Here is a 19,913-nt window from a genome sequence, read left to right as displayed (position 1 = left end):
ATACCCAAGCCCTGTCTATTGAAAGAATAGCAACACCGAGTCATAAATTATGTAAAAATAATTAAATATTAAAAAAAAAACAAAACATTTATCATTCTTATATCGTGCTGTAAAAGTATGTAATATGTTGCCAGTATGTTGGTACCAATGCATTTTACAGTAAGTCGATTTCACGGAATAAATTGCAGGACCTGTTTATGGAATACAAATTTAGCTGAGAGCAGTCACTCAAGGTGTGTGTAACAGTGTTGGCTATTAATTCCATCAGTATTAATACCTATATAGAAAATAATGAGTATTTTTTATAATAATTACCCATGTAGGTACCATGCCCGATCCTAATCAAAAGGGTTACATTAAATTTTACGTAAAACATTTCACCGTGCACAGTTCGCCGTGAGTTTTTTTATCGGAAAAGTTGACCGTGTTCTAAGCGGTCTCAAATTTTATTAGATTCATATAATCATTAATTCAATTTTCATAGTTGATTTTGGCAAGCTCCATGACTTCAATAATGAAAATCTAACCTAACCCAACAAATTATCCAGTATATCGGCTATTTTCAAAATTTGTTTGCTGCTGGCTTCCTGTAAAGTGTAAACCGACAAGAACTGTGTTTTAGTATACGTACAAGTTTCTTAAGATTTTGTAAGATTTTGGTTTTACGATAAATGGATGTTAGTCACTTGCTCTACCTATTAGGTCCATTCTCTGACTCATACACAAATTGAAATTGAAAAACAGTAGCCAGACCCATGATTCCAACCTGGAACCCACGATGTTATAAGCCGACGCTTAAGCCGCGCGGCCATCGTGGGCCGTCATAATATTATCTTTATAATAATTCCTGTCTTATTTTAGAAGATACACAAAATATTTTTGAGGTAGCTACCAGCGGCGACTTTCTTTGTCGCAAATGACGCGATCGCTTCGTCAGAAGATTTAAAATGGTGCTCCGAAATAGTTCAAACCAGTTATTAAAGTAGGTATAGCGAATTCTTAAAAATATGAACAAGCATATTATCTCAAAAAATGATTGTAAAAATATATTACATAAAGCGTAAGAAAACCCCTGCAACTGACATCAAATGGGTAACACAGTAGCGAAGGGTGGAGGTAGGCTGTTAAGATCTGACATAAATCGTGCACACTAAACTTCGTCAGTCAAACGTATTTGTTTTCATTGAACTAAGTCTACAATGTGTAGACTGTTAGTTTTTTAAAATTCAATTAAACCATGGTAAATAATAGTGAAATAATATAAGTAAGCTTAAATATCTAGATTATGGTTTGGTATATAATTAAAAAAAACTGTCCAACACTATTTCTAATAATATTATGTATTCTTAATTCAACGAAAACAATTATTAATAAGTATGACTGAAAAAGTGTGCACAATTTTGTCGGATCACATCAGCGATTCTTGTTCTCACTCTGGATTTGATATGCTTCATCCGACTACAAAGCTGTTCACATGTGTAAGTGTTTCCAAACAGCGAAGTCATCATTAGAGCATGTTTGTAAAATGCATGATATAATAAATTTCTCCTTGTCCAAGGATGTTTCGTGAAACTCTTCCAAACCAACCTGATTGAATTTCTCCTTTAACTCTGTTCATCGCAACATATTTCACAATGTTCCATTTGTAAATTTTCCAGCAATAAATTCACGTCTATGGAGAATGGCGTTGCGCAGCAAAAAGCACACGGTGCATTTTAAAATCTTGAAATCGGTTTTCGAATTCAAGGTTCAAGTCTGATATTAACGGAGCGTATTCATCCGCCGCCCCCTGTTGTGTCACGTCTGGTTGCAATAACAAAGTAGGAAAGTGATGTTCTCAAAGCCCAAGTTTCGTCTGGAATGAGGCGAGGGGAGAAACGGGGTGGGTGGAGTATGTGCGTGTTCAAATTGGAGCGAGCCAATATCAAATCTCAATTTACGAAATTAGCACATCTAACGGCAGCATTTGATATTGTTTTTGTTTTCTTACTGCTCCGCGGGCCACAAGTTGACACCCAGCGGGCCGCGGGTTGGCCACCCATGATTTAATTACAAATAATGCTAAATTGGCAACGCTGCATATTATTATTTGACTTATATATATTATCACATTATCAGTGAGTTGTCAAATGATTACTTTATTTAATCGATACGAAACTTTCGGAACGCTTGTATAAAACCTTTGCGGGGTCTCATTTGCCATAACTGAGGCTAATAATTATATTCCCATATATGTATTATTTTATCGCTTATTGTTCATATCGCATATCTAAATAGGTTGTTAATGACACAGTTATACTTGCGATAACTTTTAGCTAGAAGGACGTAGACAAGACGTCTCTAGTCCAGTAATAGAGTAAAGAAAGTCACAATAAAAGAAACGTCAATAATAATACTTAATTGAGTGTTGTGAAACGTTCGGTGTACATTGGTGTACTCACTCAGTGCTTCCCAAAGTGTACCCCCTGGGGTACGGGAAGAATTTTGCTGGTGGTACGCGATGCATCGGGCTTTGGCCGCGCCTGGTGCAACAAGCAAATACGACATCACTACAACATTCATGCTAGAAGATTTATCGCATGCGGAAGAAGATCAATTATTGTTGGAATTAGCTTCAGACGGATTTTTGATAAATAAATATAAGAAGTGTACTTTAACATCATTCTGGTTGCAAATGCAACTTGTGTATCCAGTTTTAACAGAGAAAGTCCTGAAATACATCTTGCCTTTTCCAACTGTATATCAAATTCTATGTGAAGTTGGTTTTTCAGCATTTGTAGACATTAAGTCAAAAAAAGGAACAGGCTTTTGGATGTGGAACCGCATCTCAGAATAAAATTAACAACCAAGGAACCAAATTATGATGATCTGTCTCAACATAAAAAAAATCATCCTTTTCATTGATGATAATGAATGTTATTTATAATATTCTATTATGAATGAATTTTATTTAGATTACGTTTATTATTATTTTGTTTATGTAGATACTAAAAAAGGAAAAAATAAATGTATTTTGATTGTTGTTAAAGTATGTACTTTTAATATGCATTTTTTTGAGGAGGGGTATTCAGTGTTACGGAAATTATAGAAGGGGTTGGTACACAGAAATGTCAAAAGTTTTGGGAAACACTGAGTGTACCAGTGGCGAAGACTCCATACTAGGCGATTATTTAAAGCCTACCTTCTTAAGAAAAATATTTTTTAATTGCATATTGACATATTTATATACTTCATTATTTTATGTTATATAAAAATAATTTATTTTGCCAACGAGAGATGTCGTATATGTAAGAATATATTACAGTATTACACAGTTTACAAAACAACTGCAAAGGTATTAAAAAATATACCACAGCGCGCCGTAAATAAATAATAAACGCCGCGACGTCTCGACGTAAATAAATCTCCGATTATGTGAGAAATAATTCTGAATTTTTTTCGTATGGACACGTCTCGTAACCGCAGCAAGTCTGCTGATTTGTACGAAATAAGGTAAGCTCCTATCGCAGAGCAAACATTCGCGCATAATAATGTTGTCACGACTGCGCACTTTGTCCAAAATCATTAATAATTAGATAGTTAAAAAAATAATTTCAATGGCGTTTAATCGAATATTAATAAATAAGTAAGTATAGATTGTTTTTATAAATAAAAATAAATTTTATCTAACGATTTTTGATGGGTATACATGTTTTGAAAAATACGTAATTTAAACACATCGCTCATTTTTATGTCGTCAATGAGTTTTTGAAGTTTCATTGATTTAGTGCATCGTTGTCATTTACTAGTATGTACCTATTCATTAGTAGTAAATATCGTACTATTCTCGTAAGTATACCTGACAAGTGTGCTCTTTTTATCAGATCTCCATAGCCTACCTCTTTCCAAAAAGTTACCCTTCGCCACTGGAGTGTACTGTACAGTAACGTCCCTAAGCAATGTGATGCCATTAATCAGACTTTAAAATATTGTCTGCAAGTTTGATAGGTACCTACCTACCTACCTTATTATTCATTTTCGGCTATCTTAAACAGGCAAATACACCAAAAAATTTAAATTGACATACACACCATCTAATGACAATTAGACCATTCCCACAAAACCTACTCTCAAACAGTGGTGGTTTTATGTGGTTACATGTAAATTGTACATAAAACATTTCACCGTGGTACAGTTCGCCGTGAGCTTTCTTATCGGAAAGAGATGACTATACAGTCTCCAATTATTTTATTAGATTCAATATGAACATTATTTCAATTTTCATACTTAGCTGATTTTGGCAAAATTCAAGAATGAAAACCTAACCTAACAAATAATCCAGTATATCGGGTATTTTCAAAATTTGTTTGCTGCTGCCTTCCTGTAAAGTGTAAACCGACAAGAACAGTGTTTTATTTAGAGATGAATTTTATGTCAAAACTATACGACCCAAAGAGGTTGGACGGTCTTTAATATACGGCCATATATTTCCAATATAATATTTCACGGTGAAGTGTGATACGGCGAACTGCATATGTAGGTACACGTTTCCGGACACGGTATTATCTGGGCTAAAGGTATGTTTGCTACTATAAACACACACCATATGCGTGAAGTTCGATAGTTTTGACAGAAAATATGACGTAGTTAGAGCGACGCCGAGCGAGAGAAAATTATGCAATAGGTTTCATGCAAGAGCAGTCGAAAATAATAACGGTACTTAAAAATAATTTATAGCGCCTGTACACGTGTATGGATTTCCTGGCAGCAATAATGAGTATTTTAAACTAACATGACAATAACTTTACTGTTTCAACGTAAAAGTTCTGACTGTCTCTCCAATCACATTCTTTAAGAGTGAGCGAGACGCGATGTTGTCATTTTATGGTACTATTTGACAGGTAGTGAAAATTGGTTAACCTCAAAATGAGTAAGTATAATTCGTTTTTTTGCCGGCAGGTTCGCCACTATCGTTCTACAGCGCTGACGCAGATAAAAAAAATCCATATGATGCATGACGCATGAAAAGTCAGAAGCTTCCAAATCTTTTTGATGAATTGCATGCAAGCTTGCAACTGCAGGATAATACATGTTTACACATACAATTTCTTGTTATGTCCGTGATAATACTTACCGTCAACAGTAAATCCATTGCACGTGTAAACGGGATATCTAGGAGGAACCTGCCGGCAAAAAAACGAACCATGAACGAATTTTCAGATTGACCTATTTTCACAACCTGTCAAATAGTACGAAATAGTACCATAAAATGACAACATTGCGTCTCTCTCACGCTTAAAGAATGAGATTGGTGAGACAGTCAGTACTTTTATATGTAATCACGTGTTTAAAATAGTTTAAAATACACACTATCAGTGCAAGTAAATCCATGTACGTATACAGGCGCAAATATTAACAGATTTTTATTTTTACGAGAAATGGATGTCAGCCACTCGCTCAACCTATTAGGTCCATACTCTGACTCATACACAAATTGAAAAACAATATGTGTACTTGTCAGACCCAGCATTCGAACCTGGGACCCTCGGCCATCGTGGGTGATTGTATTCAGTAATTAAATACAGAACTAGATTATTCTTGACTTTTCTAAAGTTCCTCAACTTTACTGCTTTCTTCGTTGCATCACCGACGGGATATTTAGTGCGAAATAACGCGTGTTTAGTTGTAAAGTGTCTCTCTACATTTTAATGCGCCAATTTTTCCAGAAAATTAATAATACAGGTCGTTAGGCCATTTAAGTTTTGAATAAACGCGAAAGTCTCGGTCCATTCAATTTAAAAATTTACGGTTTTCGTCATCCGTTTTTCTTTGCATTTTCTTTATAACCATGTAAAATAGGGCAGTGGGCATTTGTGGCAGAGCCGCACTCAAGGAGCCAAAGAGCCGCGGTTTGCCTACCACTGCCCTATGTAATTTGTGCGAAGTAGAATAAATTTCAATCTGCACAATTTCAATGTTGCGTTGTTCTACTTTACCTCACGTCGTTTTTGCATGACCTTTATATTGTCATCGTTTACCATTTAACAATGTTCTTTGTTTCGGTTTTAATTAATCATAATTGCACCGAGATGTCATTCTCTCACCGAATCTCATTGTTTATTACTTTTTTTACAGACTGACAACATAACCTCAAAACTACGAGCAGTAAATCTTCGCCAACATGTCGGAGGTGAAGCTCACCATCAATGGAAAGGAACACATCGGTATGTCACATATATTTTTTTTTTAATATAATTAATCGGCCTCAGACGTTGCATCAGGCGCGCACACAAGGGAGGGTGGTTTCGGATTTGGACTTATTTAGATAAATGGCATATTAGTTATTCTTCTTCCATGACTGAGGATTGTTGATGATTTAACTCTCAAACAGTCTTCCCAACAGGTTAGGGCTAGAACCCTGTCAACAGGGGTTGACGGGGCTCTAGCCTGGGGGCCCAGGCTTAAGGGTGATGCTTCTATCTACCAGAGGCGCCTAGCGGAAAAATACGAAGCTTGCAATTTACATCATTTTTTTTAATAATTTACAATTTCAACTGTATTAATTAATAAATATGTATCTAAAAACATCACATTTTTTAATTTATTTAAAGTCAAAGATAAACTTACAATTATTGTAAAAAAATGCTATAAAATTCGAATTTGTCACAGGACCGCATCTCATTATTACATTATATTTTATGGTCATATTTATTATTTAAATTTAGTTTATTAAGTTTTCAATTTTTCTTCGTAAAGATTTTTGACTAATTCATAGTTTTAATATTTTTTATATTTATTTTAAAAAACATCGAATAATAATATAAAAGTGTATAATTTGAAATCCTTTACATATTTATTAATTAATACAGTTGAAATTGTAAATTATCAAAAAAATGTCTCAAATTGCAAGCTTCGTATTTTCCCACTAGGTGCCTCTGGTAGATAGAAGCATCCTCAAGAGACCACGGAGGAAGAACACGCGTTGGAAACCCCAAAAGTGCATCACTCAAACAACCGTTGAAAGTTTCAAACATTATAAAAACTAGTGTTGGAAATTTGAAGTAGCTAGTTGGAAATAATGTAGAAGATACATTACATAAGTACGCAATATTAATACATTCAGGAAGTGCATTAAAATGTCATTACTCACTAACAATGGAACTAGGTAAAGTGTTGGGAACTCAATACAATTAGGTAACGGAAGTGTCACTATTTAGTGACTATATAACGAAAACAAATAAACAATCAGTAATCAGTAAATTGTCTTTGAATTGGCCTGTCAGCCTCCCTTTTAGGGGCCATGATTACACCTGTGGTTTGCCTTTCACGTGTATATTTAAATATACGTTAGTATTTACATACTGGCATTTTTAAATATCCTTACATTGTTAATTGCGCGTAGTGCCTGAGGATACCGAAGGGCGAAGCCGGGTTCGCAAAAATGACTCAAATGGAATAGTATTTTTTTTTCGACCATGTCCGATCATAATAAGATCATATGGGCCTCCACGGGGTGGAGGTTTGTATTAACATATTTTTTTTTTACTAGAAATGGATGTCAGCCACTTGCTCAACCTATTAGGTCAATACTCTGACTCGTACATAAATTGAAAAACAATATGTGTACTTGCCAGACCCAGGATTCGAACCAAGGACCCACGACGCTATAGGCCGACGCTTAAGCCGCGCGGCCATCGTGGGTGTACGGGAATAGTATAATACCCGTTTACACGTGCATGTTGACAGTAAGTATTATCGCGGCCATAACAAAAATGTATGGGTAAACATGTATTATCCTGCAGTTGCATAGCTTGCATGCATGATTCAAAAAAAGTTTAGAAGCTTCTGAATTTACATGCGACAGCAGGGATTTTTATACCTACTCATTTTGAGGTTAACCGATTTTCACTACCTGTCAAATAGTACCTTCCATAAAATGACAACATCGCGTCTCGCTTACTTTTGAAGAATAAGATTGGAGAGACAGTCAGCACTTTTACGTGTTAACAGTTATTGTCACGATAGTCTAAATACGCACTATTGCTGCCAGTAAATCCATTCACGTGTACAGGCGCTATAACGCTTTAAATCAATTTGAAATTCAATTCAAATTTTATCAAGAATTACACAATAAGACGGCAGTATAGACGCCCACGGTGGCCGCGCGGCTTAAGCGTTGGACTATCACGCCGTGGGTCACAGGTTCGAATCCTGGGTCTGGCAAGTACACATATTGTTTTTCAATTTGTGTGTGAGTCAGGGTACGGACCTAATAAGTTGAGCAAGTGGCTGACATCCATTTCTCGTAAAAACAAAATCTGTTAATGCAAACCTCTACTTTGTGGAGGCCCATATGATCCTACTAGGATCGGACATGGTCCAAGAGATAGTAAGTAATGTATATTTTGTTTACCGAGAGATACGTGTAGGTACCTATTGACCCTGATAATCCTGTGGTGCATACCAATGTAATTCAAATAATAATATTTAACAAAAACTATTTTTTTTGTCATCCGTGAAATGAGAAAAGCAATTAAGTGTGTGCAGTAGTGTGGAGCTTGCCAAATCATGAATCACTAAATCCAATAGTTAATCACATGAATGGATTTTAGGTTTAAATTATGATTCTGGCAATAAACATAAAGTGAACTATGAGGAACCGATAAGGTCTGCCAAGTTTCAACTACTGTGGAGTTACGTAACAGATAACATTATAGGAATCCCCACAACACCAGTGGCAAAGGGTGGAGGTAGGCTATTAAGATCAGACATAAATAGTAAACACTAAACTTTTTCAGTTACACGTATTTTTTTTCATTGAAATAAGACTACAATTATTTACAGATGCTGTTGGTTAGTTTTTTAAATTCAATTAAATCCTGCGAAAACCAAGCCATAATTAATAGATACATAATAATAGTCAAAAAGTACACATCTATCTATAAAATATCTAAAAGTATGCAAATAAATCATACATAACTTTGAAGATTTTATAGATAGAATATTTTTGTTATCTATTATAGTTTGGTTTATATAGGACTTAATGAATTAAAAAAAAAATAACCAACAGTACATGACGTGTAATATTATGTACCTATTCTTAATTCCTACAACGAAAACAAAATATAAGTATGATTGAAAAAGTGTGCACAATTTTTTCGTATCGCCCAAAATATACCTAAACTATTATGGTTTGGTTAGGCAGAGGGTTTAATTGATTTTTAAACGCTTACCAATACCATCTGTAAATTGTAGTTTTAGTTCAATAAAAATAAATACGTATGACTAACAAAGTGTAATGTGCACTATTTATTGCGGATCTTAACAGCCTACCTCCACCCTTCTCTACTGCACAACACTGTACCTACTCACTTCGCCAAAAAACTTTCCGACCCAGTATCATCCGTTTACGCGTCGGCTTATAATGTCATGGGTCCCAGGTTCGAATCGTGGGTCTGGCAAATACACTTTTTTTTCAATGTGTGTTTGGAGTCTGGAGTATGGACATAATAGGTTTTACAAGTGGCTCGTAAAATCAAATACCTATCTGTTAAGTAATACAAACTTCCACTCTGTGGAGGTCCATATTATGATCATCTTGGGATTGGACATGGTTTAAAAAAAGGATCATACGACAACACAAACATAGCTCCAGGGACGCATCAATGGTTCCTGCCCCCCCCCCCCTTCAATAACAATTTTCTTTTAGTGGAAATATTACATATTTTCACTATTATAATGTTCATTGTATCTAATTGAATACTTAATACGTTTATAATATCATTATACTTACATGTTTCGCACCCCCTAACACCCCTAGTTGGCACGCCCCTACATATGTATTCTTAAAAATCAACCCTCTTAATATTTTAGTATTAAATCAAGCATGTTACAAACCCCTACGTTTGGAAGTGAAGCATCACCAGTTGTTTATATCTGGGAATGTCTTAGTAGCATTTACGTTACTATGCAGGCGCCGGCAGGTCCGGATTCCCTCAGGAATATAATAAATACAATTAATTAATTACGCGAATGGAATATTATTTCTCATTCTTCGTCAGGGCCTCACGACTCAGGATCGTGACCCGAATGATTTGGCGATAGAACAGCTTTCTCACCGGGGCGGGCCCTCTCCTCTCGGCATTCTATGACACTCGTGAAATTGGTGCAACCATCTTGTGTATCCAATATTCGCGGCATGCCTGACAAAGACAAGACATCGCGGACGATACAAAAGGACACCAACGATTCTAATTGTTACCAGCAGGCCACACGTAGTCGATAATCGTTAGTGGATGCGACATGTCGCAATATCTCATAGGTGAGCTTCCGGAGTTACAACTGCAGGTCGGGTCTTCATCGCTATTCCCAAAGTGTAGAGTGTCTGGGTATGAAGAATGCACCCGGAAGCGACGAGAAGCTATAAGTAGCAGACGAGGTAAATGCGGAAGTAATTAGCATATGCTAGATTTTTATTACCTATTCTATTTTGGTCAAGACTCTAGGGATCAATCAAAAATAACCAGGGCACTCAGAAATAATGGAAACTGAAATACCTAACGGGAAAAGAAAAGCGGGCAACCGATCTCGAGTAAGGAAGAATGCAGGGTAAATTTAAACACGTGTCAAGAATACGTCATGTCGAATACTGACAACTGCTCTCAGTTTATTTTATATTGGTGTATTACACACACTATTGCACGTATATAATACGTGGTTCATTTTCGTAGGACACTCACACATTCACAACCCTGTTTATCAGTGACGTCCCTAGACAAAATGCCGCCCCTAGGCAGTGTTAAAATGCCGCTACCTTTTTTTATACTCAAATTCAAACCTACATTACTTTTTATCATCCTTTTGTGAATCCAATATCTAAGAAATGTGTTGTATGGATACATTACTAACAAGATATACCTATACCACTAAATCTAATTTAAATGCCATCTCTGCTTCAATGTACAATATTGCGAGTCTACGGTTTCAGATAGGTTTAGTTAAAAATACACTTGACAACTTCCAAAACTCGCGAGTGACTGGCAAACATATTTGGATAAATTTTAAATTAGGTATGCACGTGTCATTGCTGTTCACAAAAAACGTGATGTCCAAGGACAACGGAAGTAAACTAGACATCGCGAACCAGACAAAAAAGTCCTGTTAAAACTTTTATAGTAGGTACTTAATAAATACACTTTGTTTCCAACCAGTAAGCTGATTGAATGGAAAGATATTTTCGTTATTACTAAGATTACCTATAACTAATGATTCTGTTCGATTTGCCACCCTTTGGGTAACTGCCGCCCCCAAGCGACGCTCAATCTGCCTACCCCCACGGGACGTCACTGCTGTTTACTCTAATGGTATATAGCCTATCGGAATTCTATTTATTATCTGTTCTGTGAAAATAACATGTCACGATCGGTCGGACAGATTTGGATCTGATTGGATCTTCTAGTATGCCGGTGTAATTGAGCTTTATTATTTCGTTTATAAAGTTACACAATATAAGTACTTCTGGCTAACTATAAAAGATTTTTTTGGAATCGTAATATTATGTATATTAAATTTTATGCGTTGGCCAACTTCTTTATTGCGTTCAATGTATTTTTCATTAAAAAAACATAGTCGCGAGATAACTTTCATATTTACATAATAAATGAGAAAAAAACTTATTGAAATATTTTTAACAGTTAGGTCGTATTGAAATCTATTAAAATCACTGATGTGTGAACATTTAAATGACTAAACATCGCATCTACATAATTTTTTCATTGGTTTTTTTTTTCGACCATGTCCGATCCTAATAGGATCATATGGACCTCCACAGAGTAGAGGTTTGTATTGACAGTTTTTGTTTTTTACGAGAAATGGATGTCAGCCACTTGCTCAACCTATTAGGTCCATGGCCCCCACATCCTGAAGCGGGCCCCCAGGCCACGATATTTGGTGCCCCCCCCCCAACCTAGCTAAGGTTAAGGGCAGTGTAATATTCTATAGTAGTGTTTCCTAAATGATATTCCGTGGAACTCCAGGGTTCCGCGTAAAATAAAGGGTTCCGTATTCCGTGTATTTTTTTTAGCGATTTTTCGTATTTTTAAATAAATCAGCTTGAATTTTCGGCACTCAGCATCATATTATGAAGCAGTGAGCGCGACCCTCTTTTGTGATAGCCAAGTTACATCTGACCCTTCGCCATGTTGGATAAATAGTCATTTTCATTAGAATATAAAATAGACACTAAAAATAATTATAACATAAAATTCTACTCGTCTTATAGCGCTGCAGGCGAATTTTTTACTATTAGAGCTTATAAATTTACGGTGTGTTTATCTCATTTAACTAGTTGATCTGCCACGTCGGGCCTCTCTTGAGCACGGGGCCCCAGGCTAGAGCCCTGTCAGCCCCCCCTTTGTGAGGGCCATGATTAGGTCCATACCCTGACGCACACAAATTGAAAAACAATATGTGTACTTGCCAGACCCAGGATTCGAACATAGCTGACTATGTGGAAAAATGGTTTTAGCGGAAATAATAATTGCAGTAAGCTATTTACTGAGTTTGCCATAATTGAACACTACGGGAAATTGATGTTAAAGATTTTGTAATTACGGTAATGTATTTAATATCGTCGATCAATATACTGACACTACATGTTTTCTATGCTCACACAAAATTTCAAACTCCTAAAAACCTATAAATAAATGCGTTATCGTTCTTCACAAAAAACACCCAACTGCTGGTGCCAAATTTCCAATATCGTAAATGGTGCAACCTCGCTCTTTATATAATTTTTCTTTATATATAAAAGGGAAGCTAACATAGTGTAATAATAATTCATAGTGCAGTTTAATGTTATTGTATTAAAAAACATTCAAGTGTATTTTTGGAATTGTCCTGACGAAGAAGTAATAGGTATTCCATTTCCCTATATTATTTTATAATATCTTACCCATTTTGTAACGTTTTCGAAGGGGGATCAGTTCAACATCTTCATTTCCACAGATACCTTGATGAATACTGGATCTTTTTTCTGATAATCATAAAATGTATTTGAATAATATGATTACAGTTTATGGAATATAATATGAATATTGTACATTTAGTTTAGAATGAACATACATATTATTAAAATATTTGATGACAATAAAAAATGTCAATTCGCGAGTAAGTAATCTGTTGATGTATCTATAAATATACAATATGATTGCGTAATAAAATTTTGATTATTTAATAGTGACAGGTAAGAAGGTTCCAGGTAGATGAGATCAAAGACAAAAAACAATAATTGCAATCCAACATGCCGTAACACCAGAGTCGAATTGTGTGGTCATATGGGCCGATAGAATAATGCCACGTTTTCGCTGTTACCTAGTTGGCCACAGTAGGTACTACTTAGCAAAGTTGTATACCACAGAGTAGATTAATAACTTTGAAATGCAAAAGACAGTCGCCATTGAATAAGGTTTCCTGGCTAGATTCGGCTAATTACTGTTGAAAATAATGCATTTGGTTCACCCCATGGCCCCCACAAGGGAGTAACAGGGTCCTAGCCTGAGAGTAGAGGTAGTTGGTAGAGGCTGTTAAGATTCGACATAAAATAATGAACACTAAACTTTGTCAGTCATACTTATTTGTTTTCATTGAACTAAGAATACAGACTGCATGTAGTGTTGGTTAGTTTTTAAAATTCAATTAAACCCTGCCTACACCAATCCATAATAGTTTAGGTATGCTATGGGTGATCCGACAAAAATAATGCACACTTTTGCAGTCATTCTTATTTATTTTCGTTGAAATAAGAAAACCTATTACAGATAGTGTTGGATGGTTTTTTTTAAATCATTAAGCCCTGCCTAGACCAAACCATAATCGATAACAAGAATTGTTATATCTATAAAATATCTAAAATTATGTACTGTTTAATTTTGGCAGGGTTTAATTGCATTTAAAAAAATAATCAGCACCATCTGCAAATTGCATTCTTAGTTCAATGAAAACAAATTCGTTTGACTGACAAAGTTTAGTGTGCACTATTTATAATACATAACAAGAAAGTACAAACATAATACATAGCCATAACAACCTACCGACACCCTTCGCCACTGAAGGGGACCTGGCGGTAGGCAGGTCGACCACAGTTAAGTAAGATAAACACACACCACAATTTTAATATTAACTTATTAATATGTACAAATATGTCGCTATTTGACGCAATTCGATGTGATAGGATGGTTGATATTAAATGATCATTCGCGTGAAGAAATGTATTTAAAGTATTTTTAGTGTGTTTCCTGACTAATAAATATGACTATTTATTAAATATATTGAAGGGTTACGTGTTACTTACATACCATACCATACAAAGAGGTCGTGATCAGTGCTTCATAATTGAATGCCGAGTGCCAACAACTCAATAATTCAAGTGGATTTATTTAAAAATCGATAAAAAATACGTCATGGAAGCCCTTAACTTTACCTTGCGGAAGCCTGGGGTTCCATTGGGGAATACCATTTATTGAATACTAGTGTAGAGCGTGATACTACCCTTAACCATAGCGATAGGTATAGGGGCCCTGCTTCAGGATGTGAGGGCCATGATTCAAAGACTGGACACATAACTGAAGAACAAATATGAGAAACTGAAATATTCGGCGCTTTTTGCGTGATGGATTTGTATACAACAGGGAACACAAAAATTATGGGAAGTGGGTTAGCTTATGGGCAAGGTTGTACCTAACTAGGTTTAAATCTCGGCTGTAAGGAAATATGGGATACACACGAACACGCGTTATAGAATATGTTATTTTCAATATATGTGTCGCTAGATTTCAAAATCAGCCAAGTCCATAATAGACGAATAGGAGAAAAACAGCTTTTTGTTTTCTCAAATACACAGTCACAAGGGTGAACGTTTATATTATTTCGCGTATAGAATATTTAAAATTAATAAATTCCGAAATCGATAATGCAGAAATGTTAGAAAGCAGTAGTTCTTCAGCAATTCACAAAAAGTCAAAAGTACCTAAAGGTGCACTTGGCTGATTTTTAAATATAGCGACACATATCGTAGTAACGTCTGTATAATATGTATGCATTATAGTTTATCACGCAAAAAAAACACGCATTCAATATCGGTAATATTTGTACATTTAAGAATATAACTATCTACATTAATTAAATCGACGCAATCAATATTCATTTTGAATGCTCCAATTTTTAATCGCCATACTAATATTGCACATTAAACGCAAGAAATTCAAAGTGAATAAATATTTATTTAAGATTACTTTCTTAAAAAAAATGCTGGTTTTTGCGAATATTTTTTTTTAGGTACTTAAATGTTGTTTAAAGGGCCTCGAATGGCTTAATACGCTCCTGAGTTTATTTTATTGATATATATTTATGTAGACATTTAATAACTCGTAGTTTCAATTTATTTTTTGTAATATAAAGACATTCATTATTTATATCGACTCGTTCTTTGGTATGGTCACGAATCACGATACCAAAGCACGAATCAATATTGTAAATTATTAGCAATAAAAAGGGTTCAAATCGATATAAACAACATTGAAGATATTAAAATTACATAAAGTCATTTACGAACAGACCTTTTTCAGTGGTTGGCAACCTAACCGGTTACAGTCTGAATACGGCTCTGCATTGGAGATAATGGTCAAATTATTCGTCATCGTGATTGATTATTATTTCTTATTTGTTTTTCGCTTTTGTTGTTTGACATGAATGAAAATTAATAATAAAATAATACTTCAACGTTACTGCCAATTCCTCAGCTGTCAGCTTGCTTGGCAACTGCTTCTGTGTTCGCCAGGTCAGGGTTTCCTAATCTGAGGTGTTTGCACCCCCGGGCGTATTAGACGGCATTACAGGAGTGCGGTAACGTTTCCACACAAGAGTCTGTTCATTGTCAAAAGTGTTGTAATAATATTATTTATATCATCATCAGCCTGAATGTATCCACTACTGGATGAAGGCCTCTCCAAACTGATTCCACTTCTCTCGAGCCTGTGCGTTGTGTTACCACGTACTTCCACAGAACTTTATCATTCCATCGTTCCAGCGGCCTCTAGGTGTACCTTGCGGACGTTTTGTACATCTTGAGCACCACTGGATGACTAAATTTGTCCAACGATTATCCCTTCTTCGAGCTATGTGTCCAGCCCATTTCCATTTAGGTTTTTAGCGAACTCTATTACATCGCAAACCCTTATCTCTTTCCTTATCCACTGGTTCCTCTGTATGTCCTTTCGCGTTATGCCCAGCATGCACCTCTCCATACCACGTTGTGCTACTCTAAGTTTCTGGATCTCTCTTTTACTTGGGGTCCATGTTTCACACGCACTATTTTATATATCCACACTTAATATTCATTCATCTGACACACATTCATTTTATTGTCTATGGTCAATTAAATATTGTGTATTGTCACCATTCTCTTGTGACACACGAAGCAGTCTATTATTATTAGTTTATGCACGTAGCTAACCACTACAAACTGTTTTACTGTTATCCGCAATAATCCTATCAAAAAGGATAATTTTATCAACCTATTCATTGAAATGCGAAAAGAATTCAAAGATTTTCTGGAGAAGCATAAATGTTATCTGGTTGAGACAAATACACAGTGACGTCCCGTGGGGATAGGCAGATTGAGCGTCGCTTGGGGGCGGCAGTTACTCGAAGGGCGGCAAGTCGAGGAGAATCATTTGGTATATATAGAAATAGCTACTTAAACTTAGTAATAACGAAAATATCTTTCCATTAAAAAATTCAGATCACTGGTTAAAAACGAAATATATTAATTTATTAACATAAAAGGTTTAACAGGAATGTATTTTTTGTCTGGTTCGCGATGTCTAGTTTACTTCCGTTGCCCTTAGACGTCCTTGGTGACCAGGTACGACACGCACGCGGATGATAAAAAATACTGTGTAATAAATGGAGCGGTATTTTGGCGCTGCCCACGGCGGCATTTTGTCTAGGGACGTCACTGCAAATACAGACCTATGGATGTATGTATTTTCAAGAAAAACGAATACCTATACATAAACAATAGTATCTTGAAGGCATACGAAAAGTTTAAATAAGACATTTATTTCTGGTCAGGGCCGCACCAAGGGTGGCTGCCGCACCGGTATCAACCCAAAATTGCCGTCCTTTATTATTGTTTTAGTGATATGAAAACAATCAAATAAAAGTTGAAATAATAATATATTATCGTCAAAATATTAATCGTAGGGATTGTCCAAAAGTTGGTAAGTCGATAATTTAGGTATTTAGAGCTAACAACGGATTATGTGTCTATATATAAATATGTATGCTAGCAAAAAAATCTAGGTCATCCGATATGCACACATTAAGGGGGGACATGCTCGTCGAAGGTCAAAATTGAGTTTTTATTGTATTTTCAAACCATGATCCTGGACACTCCTTAAACGTTGTAGATAATCTATTTATATAATTTTGAAGCCTTATTATCTTTTATAGTTATTTTAAACATTTGATGACTGCATAAAGTATTTTTGTTACATAAAATAGTATTCTTTTAAGCCTCTCGCTCTAATGTTTTAGAATATAGTCATATTTCGGTACATAACTGTGCAGTGGTGTTAAGATTTTTTACATTTATTAATTTTTAAGCGCATTTATAAAACCATTAGTATAATTTATTACGAGATAATTTTTGTAAAATATTCACTATAAAAAATTATATTGATAATCTCTGTGATCCCAAATTTGACAAGAATTAGGCATTTTATTATTCAAAAAATCGGCAAGATTAACACATTTAAAGATGATTCTAAAGATATTTATTATAAGCTATGTCTTTGACCATTCAAGTGTGATAAACATCTTATGAATAATGGCTGTTTTATAATAATTATTGACCTAAGAATAAGGTAGTGTTTTTTTGAAATACGCCATTTCTTTTGTCATTCCCCAGTGGTTAAGCTACAACATACGGCCGTAGCCATAAATTGACAAACTATAATTAAAGTAGGGAGTAAAATGATATTGACGTGCGTGTTTGAACATGTACCGTTTAAAAAAAAATTTAAAAAAAATCGGTAAGGTACATGTTCAAACACGCGCGTTAACATAATTTTACTCCCTACTTTAATTATAGTTTGTCAATTTATGGTTACGGCCGTATGTTGTAGCTTAACCACTAGGGAATGACAAAAGAAATGGCGTATTTCAAAAAAACACTACCTTATTCTTATGTCAATAATTATTATAAAGCAATCATTATTCATAAGATGTTTATCACACTTGAATGGTCAAAGACATAGCTTATAATAAATATCTTTAGAATCATCTTCAAATGTGTTAATCTTGCCGATTTTTTGAATAATAAAATGCCTAATTCTTGTCAAATTTGGGATCACAGAGATTATCAATATAATTTTTTATCGTAAATATTTTACAAAAACTATCTCATAATAAATTATACTAATGGTTTTATAAATGCGCTTAAAAATTAATAAATGTAAAAAATCTTAACACCACTGCACAGTTATGTACCGAAATATGACTATATTCTAAAACATTAGAGCGAGAGGTTTAAAAGAATACTATTTTATGTAACAAAAATACTTTATGCAGTCATCAAATGTTTAAAATAACTATAAAGGATAATAGGGCTTCAAAATTATATAAATAGATTATCTACAACGTTTAAGGAGTGTCCAGGATCATGGTTTGAAAATACAATAAAAACTCAATTTTGACCTACGACGAGCACGTGGGCCGTTCTGATTTTAGAGAGCATGTCAAACTTGAAATTGCAATTACTCCACGACATGATTTTGAGACTTACCAACTTTTGGCAATAACCCCACTAGTTATGATATATTTTGCTAAATAAATACTTATTTCATTTTAAAATCTAAATGAATGTGATGTCACTTTAACGATCGATATAAATTATATCGATGTAGCACGGACGCATAATTTATAAAAAACAAGTACATCGAAATTGCGCCGCAGGCAACTTCTATTTATCGTGAAGCAAGTCATGGGACAAATTGTTTTTCTTGAAATGTTATAAGTAGGTATGTACATTTATTACTCGGCCATTTTCCGTACAAAGAATTTATTTTTGCAAAAACGTTTGATTTATTATGCTATGATATATATATAAATATTTTTTTTAAAATGGTACATGATTTTACTCCCTACTTCATTTATCGTTTGTAAATTTATGGCTACGGCCGTATGTTGTAGCTTAGCCACAGGGAAATGCCAATAGAAATGGCGTATTTCAAAAAAATACTGCCTTATTCTTAGGTCAATAATTATTATATAGCAAACATTATTATTGGTCAAAGACATAGCTTATAATCAGTATCTTTAGAATTACCTTCAAATGTGTAAATCTTGCCCATTTTTTGAATAATAAAATACCTAATTCTTGTCAAATTTGGGATCACAAAGATTATAAAACATATTTTTTTTATCGTATATGTCATTATATAATGTTAACATTAATTTTACTAATGGTTTTGTAAATGCGTTTAAAAATTAATAAATCTAAAAAATATTAACACCACTGCACATGGATGTACCGAAATATGACTATATTCTAAAACATTAGAGCGAGAGGTTTAATTATTTACTTAATAAAAATACTTTATGCAGTCATCAAATGTTTAAAATAAATATAAAGGATAATAAGGCTTCAAAATCATATAAATAGATTATATCTACATCGTTTAAGGAATGTCCAGGATTATGCTTTGAAAATAGCATAAAATTTCCATTTTGACCTACGCGGCGCACGTCCCCCCTTAAGCGTCGGCCTATAGCGTCATGGGTCGCAGGTTCGAATCCTGGATCTCGCAAGTACACATATTGTTTTTAAATTTGTGTATGAGTCAGAGTATGGACCTAATAGGTAGTGGCTGACA

The sequence above is a fragment of the Rhyacophila brunnea genome, unplaced genomic scaffold (genome assembly GCF_057557595.1).
Source record: "Rhyacophila brunnea isolate RB1 unplaced genomic scaffold, BYU_Rbru_1.0 scaffold_21, whole genome shotgun sequence".
In the NCBI taxonomy this organism is placed as follows: domain Eukaryota; kingdom Metazoa; phylum Arthropoda; class Insecta; order Trichoptera; family Rhyacophilidae; genus Rhyacophila; species Rhyacophila brunnea.
Note: the sequence above shows the minus strand (reverse complement) of the source record.